Source organism: Propithecus coquereli, unplaced genomic scaffold, assembly GCF_000956105.1.
Source record: "Propithecus coquereli isolate 6110/MARCELLA unplaced genomic scaffold, Pcoq_1.0 Scaffold404, whole genome shotgun sequence".
In the NCBI taxonomy this organism is placed as follows: domain Eukaryota; kingdom Metazoa; phylum Chordata; class Mammalia; order Primates; family Indriidae; genus Propithecus; species Propithecus coquereli.
Genome location: NW_012149775.1, coordinates 765341 through 775507, shown reverse-complemented (window position 1 = coordinate 775507; position 10167 = coordinate 765341). Strand labels below are relative to the sequence as shown.

The window sequence follows — 10167 nt, the reverse complement described above, 5'->3', positions numbered from 1 at the left end:
ACTGATGATATATTAATAAATATTGTTATAATCCACAGAAATAAAATGTTTTTGGGGTCCTCACTAATTTCTATAGTGCGTTTAGACGCCACAGTGGCTCACGCCTGTAATCCTAGCACTCTGGGAGGCCAAGGCGGGAGGATTGCTTGAGCTCAGGAGTTCGAGACCAGCCTGAGCAAGAGCGAGACCCAGTCTCTACTATAAATAGAAAGAAATTAGCCACAGCCGTAGTCCCAGCTACTCAGGAGGCTGAGGCAGAAGGATCGCTTGAGCCCAGGAGTTTGAGGTTGCTGTGAGCTAGGCTGGCTCCACAGCACTCTACTCAGGGTAACAGAGTGAGACTCTGTCTCAAAAAAAAAAAAAAAAAAAGAGGGAAAAAAGAAAGAGAGCGTATGGAGATGCTGAAACCTCAAAGTTTAAGAATTGCAGGCTTACGCAGAGGCCCTTAGCCGGGACTCAGGGAGACAGTGTGACAAAGAGCGGTCGGTGCAGGAGGAGATGAGGGGGGCAATGTGTCAGGTCCCGGGCGTGGTTCGCAGGGCCTCAGCCTAAGGCGGCGTGCAGGGTGGGGAGCCCAGCATTTCCCGCTGCAGTTTCACGTCTCTAATACCCCGTCGTATGTCCTTCTTCCTGGATACTGCTGACGTAGCCCTGGTTCTCACTCCGATTGGGTTTCTGTTTCCAGGGAAGCCAATCAGCGTCGCCGCGGTTCCCGGTGATAAACTCCCACGACCTACCCCGACTCAGAGTCTCCATAGACCCCGAGGATGGAGGTCACAGTGCCCCGAACCCTCCTCCTGCTGCTCTCGGGGGCCCTGGTCCTGACCGAGACCTGGGCGGGTGAGTGCGGGGTCGGGAGGGAAGCGGCGTCTGCAGGGAGAAGCGAGGGGACCGCCCGGCGGTGGCGCAGGACGCGGGCACCGCGTCTCGGTGGCCCCCGCTCCCTTTTCCCGCCGTCCCGTTTCCGCCTCACAGGTCCTCTCGCCCCCTCCTCCCCTCCCCGCCCCCAGGCTCCCACTCCATGAGGTATTTTTCTACCGCTGTGTCCCGGCCCGGCCGCGGGGAGCCCCGCTTCATCTACGTCGGCTACGTGGACGACACGCAGTTCGTGCGGTTCGACAGCGACGCCGCGAGTCCGAGGGTGGAGCCGCGGGCGCCGTGGGTGGAGCAGGAGGGGCCGGAGTATTGGGACCGGGAGACACGGAAGGCCAAGGGCCACGCACAGACTGTCCGAGTGAACCTGCAGGCCCTGCGCGGCTACTACAACCAGAGCGAGGCCGGTGAGTGACCCCGGGCTCGGGTCACAGGTCACGACCCCTCCCCACCCCGCACGGACGGGCCGGGGTCTCCTAGTCTCTGGGTCGGAGCTCACCCCGAAGCCGCAGGACCTGCCCTGCCCCTCAACCCGAGAAGAGCTCGAGGGAATTCGCTCCGGGTTCCCTTTCGATTGGGGGGCGGGGGTGGGACTGAGTGGGCGTGGCTGACCTCGGGGCGGGGCCAGGGTCTCACACACTCCAGTTGATGTACGGCTGTGACATCGCGCCCGGCTGTGACATCGCGCCCGACGGTCGCCTACTCCGCGGGTACTGGCAATACGCCTACGACGGCGCCGACTACCTCTCCCTGAACGAGGACCTGCGTTCCTGGACCGCGGCGGACACCGCGGCTCAGATCTCCAAGCGCAAAGCCGAGGAGGCCGGTGATGCGGAGCACCAGAGGGCCTACCTGGAGGGAACGTGCGTGGACTGGCTCCGCAGATACCTGGAGCACGGGAAGGACACGCTGCAGCGCGCGGGTACCAGAGGGCCACAGGGCAGCTCCCCCATCTACCTTGGGCTGGGGCTGTGCCAGCAACCGGCAGCCCTCAAGGACTAGAGGAAAATACAATGGGGCCAGAATACCACTCTGCCCTTGAATGGGGAGAGGGAGTCCGCCTGGGTCTCCAAATCTGTACGAGACAGTGACTCGCTCAAAGGGCCTGCCCTTGGCTCAGAGGCAATTAGGGAATCCGGTCTTTCTGGGGATGAGGGGAAGACCATCCTTGAAATGACTCATCAGCGGTTCTCTGACTCTGGCAGCAGCACTGGGAATCCTGGGGGACTTTCTCTCAGGTCTTGTTCTCTGCCCCACACCCAGCATCTCTGGAAGTCTGACTCCAGCTTTTCTCAACTCAGCTTCCCCCCAGGTCAGGAGCAAAAGTCCTTCTTGTCCCCCACGGAGACCTGGAGCCTCCTACCCTGTGCTGTCTCATCCCAATTCTAGAACTTTCCAGTGAATAGGAGATTATCCCAGATCCCTCAGTTCAAGGTGGTGGCTAGGTTTTATGCTCCCTTCTCCCACCCTAATTGTCCTGTTAGTTCCCAGGATGATCAGCAGTGCTGGGGGAGTGTTCCACAAAGAATGCAAAAGTTTCCTAATTTTCCGATCCTTCTCAGATCCCCCAAAGACACATGTGACCCACCACCCCATCTCTGACCGGGAGGCCACCCTGAGGTGCTGGGCCCTGGGCTTCTACCCTGCGGAGATCACACTGACCTGGCAGCGGGATGGGGAGGACCAGACCCAGGACACGGAGTTTGTGGAGACCAGGCCTGCAGGGGATAGAACCTTCCAGAAGTGGGCGGCTGTGGTGGTGCCTTCTGGAGAGGAGCAGCGATACACGTGCCGTGTGCAGCACAAGGGGCTGCCGGAGCCCCTCACCCTGAGATGGGGTAAGGATGGGATGGGGTGGTCACATCTCTTCTCAGGGAAATCAGGGGCCCTTCTGGAGCCCTTCAGCAGGGTCAGGGCTGAGCCTGGGGTCAGGCCCCTCATCTTCCCATCCTTTCCCAGAGCCGCCTTCCCAGCCCAGCGTCCCCATGGTGGGCCTCCCTCCTGGCCTGATTCTCCTTGGAGCTGTGCTCACTGGAGCTGTGGTAGCCGGAGCTGTGGTTGCCACTTTGATGTGGCAGAAGATGAGCTAAGGTGAGGAAGGGGTGAAGGGTGGGGTCTGGGTTTTTTTGTCTCCCTGGGGGTTTCAAGCCCAGGTAGAAGTGTGCCCTGTCCCATTACTGGGAAGTTCCATCCACACCTGCTCACCCAGCCTGGGCCCCATGTGCCAACACTGACTCTTGTAAAGCACGTGTGAAAGTCAAGGACAGAGTTTTCACACAGATGATTGTGGTGATGGGGACCTGGTCCTCAGCAGTCACAGGTCAGAGGGGAAGGTGTCTGCCAAGGACAGACCTCCAGGAGGGCAACTGGTCCAGGCCCTCCTTTCTTATATTTCTTGATCTTGCCCTGGGTCTATAGACACAGTTCTGGAAACTTCTCTGGGATCCAAGATTCCTCTAGGACCTCATGGCCCTGCCTCCTCTCTAGCCTCTCACAGGACATTTTCTTCCCACAGGTGGAAAGGGAGGGACATACATTTAGGCTGCCAGTAAGTATGGAAAGGGGTGATCTTTGAGACCCTTGGGATAATGTAGACAGGAGTCCAGGGGGGAGCTCCCCCACCCCATAATTCGTCCTTTAGTTACATCTCCTGTGGGCTCTGACCAGGTCCTGTTATTGTTCTTTTCCAGGGCACTGATGTGTCTCTCATGGCTTGGAAAGGTAAGATGCTGGGGGGCCTCATGTGGCAGGGGGCGGAACAGAGGGGACATGAATGCTCCACAGAGGTGAGGCTGGGATGTCTCCATTCCTGTCTTAACTTCCTGGTGCACTGAGCCACATCTTCTTACTTGTCATATTCTTGCCATAAAGTGTCATTGAGGAAGCTGAGCTCAGAGCTAGAAAGATAGACAAATGATTCCAAGTATTTCTCCAGCAAATGTAGCCTGTTCACCTGTAATCTTGATCATGGCCCTCAGAGATGAATATTGTTTTCATATTGCTGTGGTTTGAATGTCCCCTTGAAAAGTCATGTTGAAACTTAATCCCTAATGTAGCAGTACTGAAAGGTGGCGCCTTTAAGAGGTGATTGAAGGCCAGGCATGGTGGCTTATGCCTGTAATCCTAGCACTCTGGGAGGCTTTAGGCCAGGAGTGTGAGACCAGCCTGAGCAAGAGAGAGACCCTGTCTCTACAAAACATAGAAAATTTGGCCAGGCGTGATAGCATGTGCCTGTAATCCCAGCTACTTGGGAGGCTGAGGCAGGAGGATCACTTGAGCCCAGAAGTGAGGTTGCAGTGAGCTGTGATGATGCCACTGCACTCTAGCCCAGGAGACAGAGCCAGACTATAAACGAACAAACAAAAAAAGGTGATTCAATTCACAAGGCAGAGCCCTCATGAGTGGATCACTCCATTCATGGGTTAATGGGTTATTACACGAGTGGGACTGGTGGGCTAGCGCTCAGCCCTCTCACCATGCGATGCCCTGCACCAGCCAGAAGGGCCTCACCAGATGTAGCCCCTCAACCTTGGGCTTCCCAGGCTCCAGAACTGTAAGAAATACCTTTCATTTCGTTACAAATTACCCCATTTCCTATATTCTATTATAAGCAACATAAAACAGACACAGACAGAAAAACTGGTAGAAAGAAGTAGGATTGTTGTACCTGAAAATGTGGATGTGACTTTGGAACGGGGTGATGGGCAGAGACTGAAAGAATTTGGAGGAGCAGAAAAAGGTCCTAGAAACAGCCTAGGTTCTGGGGAGGAAAGACAAGAAGACCAGGGAAAGTTTTGAACTCCTTAGAGATCGATGAAGTGGTCCTGACCAGCACGTTGCTAGAAATAGGACAGTACAGGCCATTCTGATGAGGCTTCAGATGGAACTGAGGAACAAGGTATTGGAAACCGGAGTAAAGGCCATCCCCGTTGGCAGAGAACTTGGCAGAACAGCGTCTGTGCCTGAGGGCTTTGTGGAAGACTGAGCTGGAGAGTGATGGACTGGAGTATCTGGCAGAAGAAATGTGTAAACCAAATACAGAAGGAGCTGCATGGCTACTTTTGGCCACTTACACTGAGATCTGGGAGCCAAGGAATAACTTGAACACAGAACTTATGATTAAAAGGCAAGTGGAGCTGAAAGATTTGGACAGCTCACAGCCTGGCCACATAAAGAATGAACAAGCATGATCAGGAGAGGAAACCAAGGGTGTAGCTCAGTGGCCCTTTGCTAAAGAGACTAGAGGGGATGGAGGGATCCAGGTGCTGTTCCTCAGAACAGTGGAAGAAAGACTGACTCCAGAAGGCATTTGAGTCCTCCCCATCACAGGCCCAGAGGCCTAGGAGGGCAGAGTGGTTTCAGGGGCCACCAGGATCTCACCGCCCAGGGCTACATCCCACACCCTGGCACAGTGTTCCAGAGATGCCCCAGGTGCAGCTCCTGCCACACCTCTGGAAGGTATCAGTCATAAACTTTGGCAGCACCAAGGCTGTGCTAATTCTGCAGGCTTGCAAGAGTCACGAACTCTGGAAGCATGACAGCCTCCACCCCTATTTCAAAGATGTCCTCAAAAGTCTGAGGGCCCAGGCAGAGACTTGTCATGGAAAAGGAGCCACCACAGAGGGGACCTCACTAGAGCAACGCCTGGCGGAAATGCGAGGAGAGAGTCTGCCGCAGACAGTCCACGGAGAGTCCAATGCCAAGTGGAGCCATGGGAGCAGGGCTGCCGCCACTGGGCCCCAGAACTGTGGAATCGTGGGCAGCACGCAGCAGCCCCTGGGAAAGCCTCAGGCTCCACACTCCAAGCCACGCAAGCAGCCTCCTGCACAGCAACCAGATGGTGGGGCTGCCTGAGGCCTTGGGGCCCAACCCTCACCCCAGTGTGTCCAAGACATGGCACATGGAGTCACAAGAAATTATTCTCGGCTCTCCGCGCCACTCCCAGCCGCAGCCTCCTGTGCCTCGCTCAACTCCAGCATGGCAAAAATCTCGAGCCCTACAGAGACTGAGCGGTGCATCGAGTCCCTGATTGCTGTTTTCCAGAAGTATGCTGGAAAGGATAATTACAACTACACTCTCTTCAAGACTGAGTTCCTAAGCTTCATGAATACAGAACTGGCTGCCTTCACAAAGAACCAGAAGGACCCTGGTGTGCTTGACCGCATGATGAAGAAACTGGACCTCAACTGTGATGGGCAGCTAAATTTCCAGGAATTCCTTAATCTCATTGGCGGCATAGCTGTGGGTTGCCATGACTCCTTTCTCAAGGCTGCCCATTCCCAGAAGCGGATCTGAGGACCCCATGGGCATGGCCTCCAAACCCACCCCGTTTCTTTCCAGCCTCCCGGTCATCATCCCCTCCTCACAGCCCACACTCCCCTGAGAATAGCACACCCGCCACCCCATGCAGGCCTCACCTGCAGGTACTAATAAAACAGTGTCATTTTTTTAAAACAAACAAAAAAGAAATTATTCTCTGGCTTTAAGATTTATTGTCTGCCCTGCTGGAGTGTGGACTTGCTTGAGGCCTGTTACTTTTCTCTGTATCCTAGTTTCCTCAATTCTCATCATTCCGTAACTTCTGCAATCCACTTCCTCCTGCCAGTCAATTTACGCTGTCACCCAGTGGTCATCAGAGGCCTTCCTTGGTCATCTTTGTGGCATGTGACACCACTCACACTACTCCTTCCCCTGTGGACACTTCCCTCCTGTGTCCTAGAATACTGTTGGACACAGTCCAGCCTGCTCAGTCACTCCCCACTCCCCATGCACCGTGCCTCTCCCACGAACCACTGACAGACTCTCCCTCACTCCCCACAACTCCCAAAATGAGCCAGGGCAAACTTTGAGGTAAAAATAAAGGTGTTTGAGTATCACCTGACATCATGTGGGCATTTTGCTCCTTGTTATTCTTTAACGTCTTTCAAACCATCCTTGGGCTTCCAGTGCCACGGTCAACCCAGAGCTGCATTCACTGGGCAGTGTTCTAGTTCTGGTCATGGCGACTTTCCCCTTCTCCCAGGGGGATCCCTATAATTACCTGGTCTTACTCTCCTGCTGATACCCACAGAGAAAAAGGAAATGTGCATGGTGGCAAACCCCAGAGAGACCTGCGTGTGAATGTTCTCTCTGCCACTTCCTGCCTGTGTGACTGTGCTGTGGGGCTTCTGCTGTCTGAACCCCAGTGCCTCATGTTGGACGTGACAGTATTTTGTTGGGAGGGTTAGATGGAGTAATATGTATAAAGTACCTGTGCTGTGGTTCAAACGTGTCACGAGGAAGCATGCGTTGGAAACTTAAGCATGAGCGCAGCTGTGTTGGCAGGCAGCGAGGCCATGAGGGCTCCACCCCCACGAGTGGATTAATGCTGATTATAAAAGGGTTGAGGCTGCGAGTTCAGTCTCTTTCCCTCACTCACTCACCTGCTTGCGTCTGCCATGTGATGGCACAGCAAAATTCCCTCTCCGGATGCCAGATCTTCATGTTAGACTTCTTAGCCTCCAGAACTGTGAGAAATAAACTGTTCTTCTTTATAATTTACCCTGTCTGTGGAATTCTGTTATAGCAACACAAAATGGACTAAGACAACCTGATAACTAGGAGGTATCAGTGATAGATATTTTTATTTCAGATATTCTGGCTAAAGTATTAGTTTCTTCCTAAGCCCAGGATCTTTGCATTTTAGCAACAAACAAGTCTTAATTAATGCAAAGAAATCAACCTGCAGATATGGTAGAAACGTGGACCCCTCTAGCCTAGTTGAGGGAGTGTTTTAGGAATAGAAGGATAATTGGTGTTCCTTGTTAGTGTTCCAGAAGGGCGAGTTGATTTCCTTCTCGATGTGCTCCGCCCATTTCTACCTCCTGCCATTGTGGCAGGCTTTTTCTTCACCTCAAAGTTCTGCTTTCCTCTGTATTAAGTGTTTAGTATTTTTAAGCCAAACTCCAAGGCATTTCAACAAATATCTATTGAATACTTGCTGTTTTCAAATAATTTATTCCTAGGTCCAGAGTGAGCCTAAGGGGCAAGAACGGTTCCTGTGCCAATGAAACTTACCATTGAAAAATCAGGCTTTCAGATAACTATTGTGATTAGTACTGAAAGAAAGGTACAAAATGCTAAAAGTCAGGAGACCCAGGAAGGTTTCTAAAGAAAGAGATATTTGAATTGGGCTTTAAAAATGTAAGGTACCACCGTAGGCATTTTAATCAGCTAGGGATTTAATTCAGGGAATTAGGGTCTTGCCAAAAAAACCATGTTGGAATGGCTGAAAGAGCAGGTTCCTTACGCCTCCTGGCTTGACCCTGGAACAATGCAGAACTGGCCCACTGAGGCACTTGCTACCCATGAGGAGAAAGTATGAACAGATTTGAGTGGAAAATTTAGGGGCCAGGAGTTGAAAGTTGGACCCAAAGGTCAAAAGTGAGAGCTAAAGAAACATTTGCTCCCTTTTAGATCTTTGGTGGTTCTCCAGACCAGGTGGCTGTGAGTCCATTTTCTAGCCAAGTACATGATACTCTCACACCTTCCTCTTTGGATGGGAACTCATCTTGATCTTGCGAAATGTGGACAGTCTATTCTTCATGAATCAAGACGCTTAGTCTCAGTACCTCCCTATTTCCAAGGAGTCACATCATCCTGAGCAAGGTTAATGAAGGATTCACAAGTAAATAGAAATGAGATGAGGAAATGAATTACAGGTGTGGTCAGGAATAGGACGAGGGTATATAAAATTAGAGTATTGAAAGGTGAGAAAGGTGAGAAATAAATTTCTGTTGTTTAACCACCTATTTTATGATATTTTGTTAGAGTAGCTGGAATTGACTAATATAGAAATGGAGCCTCTACAAGTCAAGGTTACTATCTCCTTGGGTTTCCAGGCAATGGAAGATAACTCAGGAGGTTGCAAACAAGAGTTTGTGTTGGAAGAAAACCTCAGAGCCCATTTTGTCCAGGGTCCAAATATATGGGTCCCTTGGCCAGGCACAGTGGCTCTCCCCGGGAGGATTGCTTGAGTTCAGGAGTTTGAAACCAGCATGAACAAGAGTGAGACCCCATCTCTACTAAAAATAGAAAACTTAGCCAAGCATTGTGGCAGGCACCTATAGTCCCAGCTACTTGGGAGGCTGAGGCAGGAGGATCCCTGGAGCCCAGGAGTTGGAGGTTGCTGTGAGCTATAATGAGGCCAGTGCACTTTACCCAGGGTGAGAGATTCCATCTCAGCAACAAGAACAACAACAACAACAACAAAAATGAAACCAAACCCCTCTCCTCACTCCCCACCTTTCATATAAAAAGAATTAAACAAATATATGGGCCCCAAAAAACAAGTAGAAACTGATTTAGATTTTGTTTTACGATAGTAGCTTTTTGCTCACTTTTTTCTCAGTGTGTACGCATTGTTTCTTAGTTTTAATCCAACTAGTACTGTGCCTGCATTCTTCCCAGAAGTGCCGTGCACCCTTGACTATGGCTCAGCTGACATTATCCGTCTCCTTAGTAATCTCCTGAGCCACTGCACCCTCGATCCTGGTGACCATTCGTCAGTCTAGGATGAGCTTAGCTAAGGTGTGGTGTCATTAGATCTTTTCACCAAATATTTTTGATTCTTTCCTTTCTGGGCACATGGGAGAATTAAACTTCCTGGTCCTCGTGTGGAATATGTGGTGGGGGTGGGGCGAGGGGTGCCATGTTAACACTGTCCAGCGAGTTTGTTAGCAGAAGTGAGGTAGATTCCTCCTGAACTGGGTATTGAACTGTTGATGCAAGATCCCCCAGAGCTCTCTTTCCCCACCGGCATGACAATAGCCAGTGTTGAAGATGGTGGCTGTTCCGTGAGCCTGGATCTCCAACTGACTACAATGAGCAGAAGCCCCCACTCCAACCGGCCATAGACAGCGTGGGAAAGAGAAATCTGTTTGGTTTTGGCCGCTAAGATATGGGAGCTGTTAATGCAGTGTAAACTCGCATGTCTTGATCCACTGATGCACTAAGATGTTGATTCCTAGATCACTCCTGAGCCTAACACTTCCTGCTGGCTCACTCCAGCCAGTCTTCCAGCTCCGCACAGCGCCAGACATGCCAGGATTCAGGCCCTGGATTCAGGGTTCTTTCCTGGAATTTTCCACTCTGGTTTTTTTGGTGCTTTTTTCTTTGCTTTATGAAAATCCAGATTAACCCTTTTTCTTTCTCCCAACTTTTTTGATTGCACAACATCACTATAACAACACCAAGAAAAGAATTTTTAGCCAGGCACGGTGGCTTGTGCCTGTAGTCCCAGCTACTCCAGAGAGA

At 51.7% G+C, this 10167-nt stretch overlaps 2 pseudogenes across 2 annotated transcripts; both read left to right on the top strand.

The window, feature by feature from the left end:
- Window positions 1–710: 710 nt before the first annotated feature.
- LOC105817284 lies at window positions 711–3986 on the top strand (annotated as a pseudogene). The gene is made up of 6 exons (XR_001137834.1): window positions 711–840; window positions 1011–1795; window positions 2436–2711; window positions 2833–2964; window positions 3389–3421; window positions 3564–3986. The product of XR_001137834.1 is annotated as an HLA class I histocompatibility antigen, alpha chain G-like (transcript).
- Window positions 3987–4242: 256 nt separating this feature from the next.
- On the top strand, window positions 4243–6331 carry LOC105817306 (annotated as a pseudogene). The gene has a single exon (XR_001137835.1). The product of XR_001137835.1 is annotated as a protein S100-A11 pseudogene (transcript).
- The last annotated feature ends 3836 nt before the right edge of the window (window positions 6332–10167 follow it).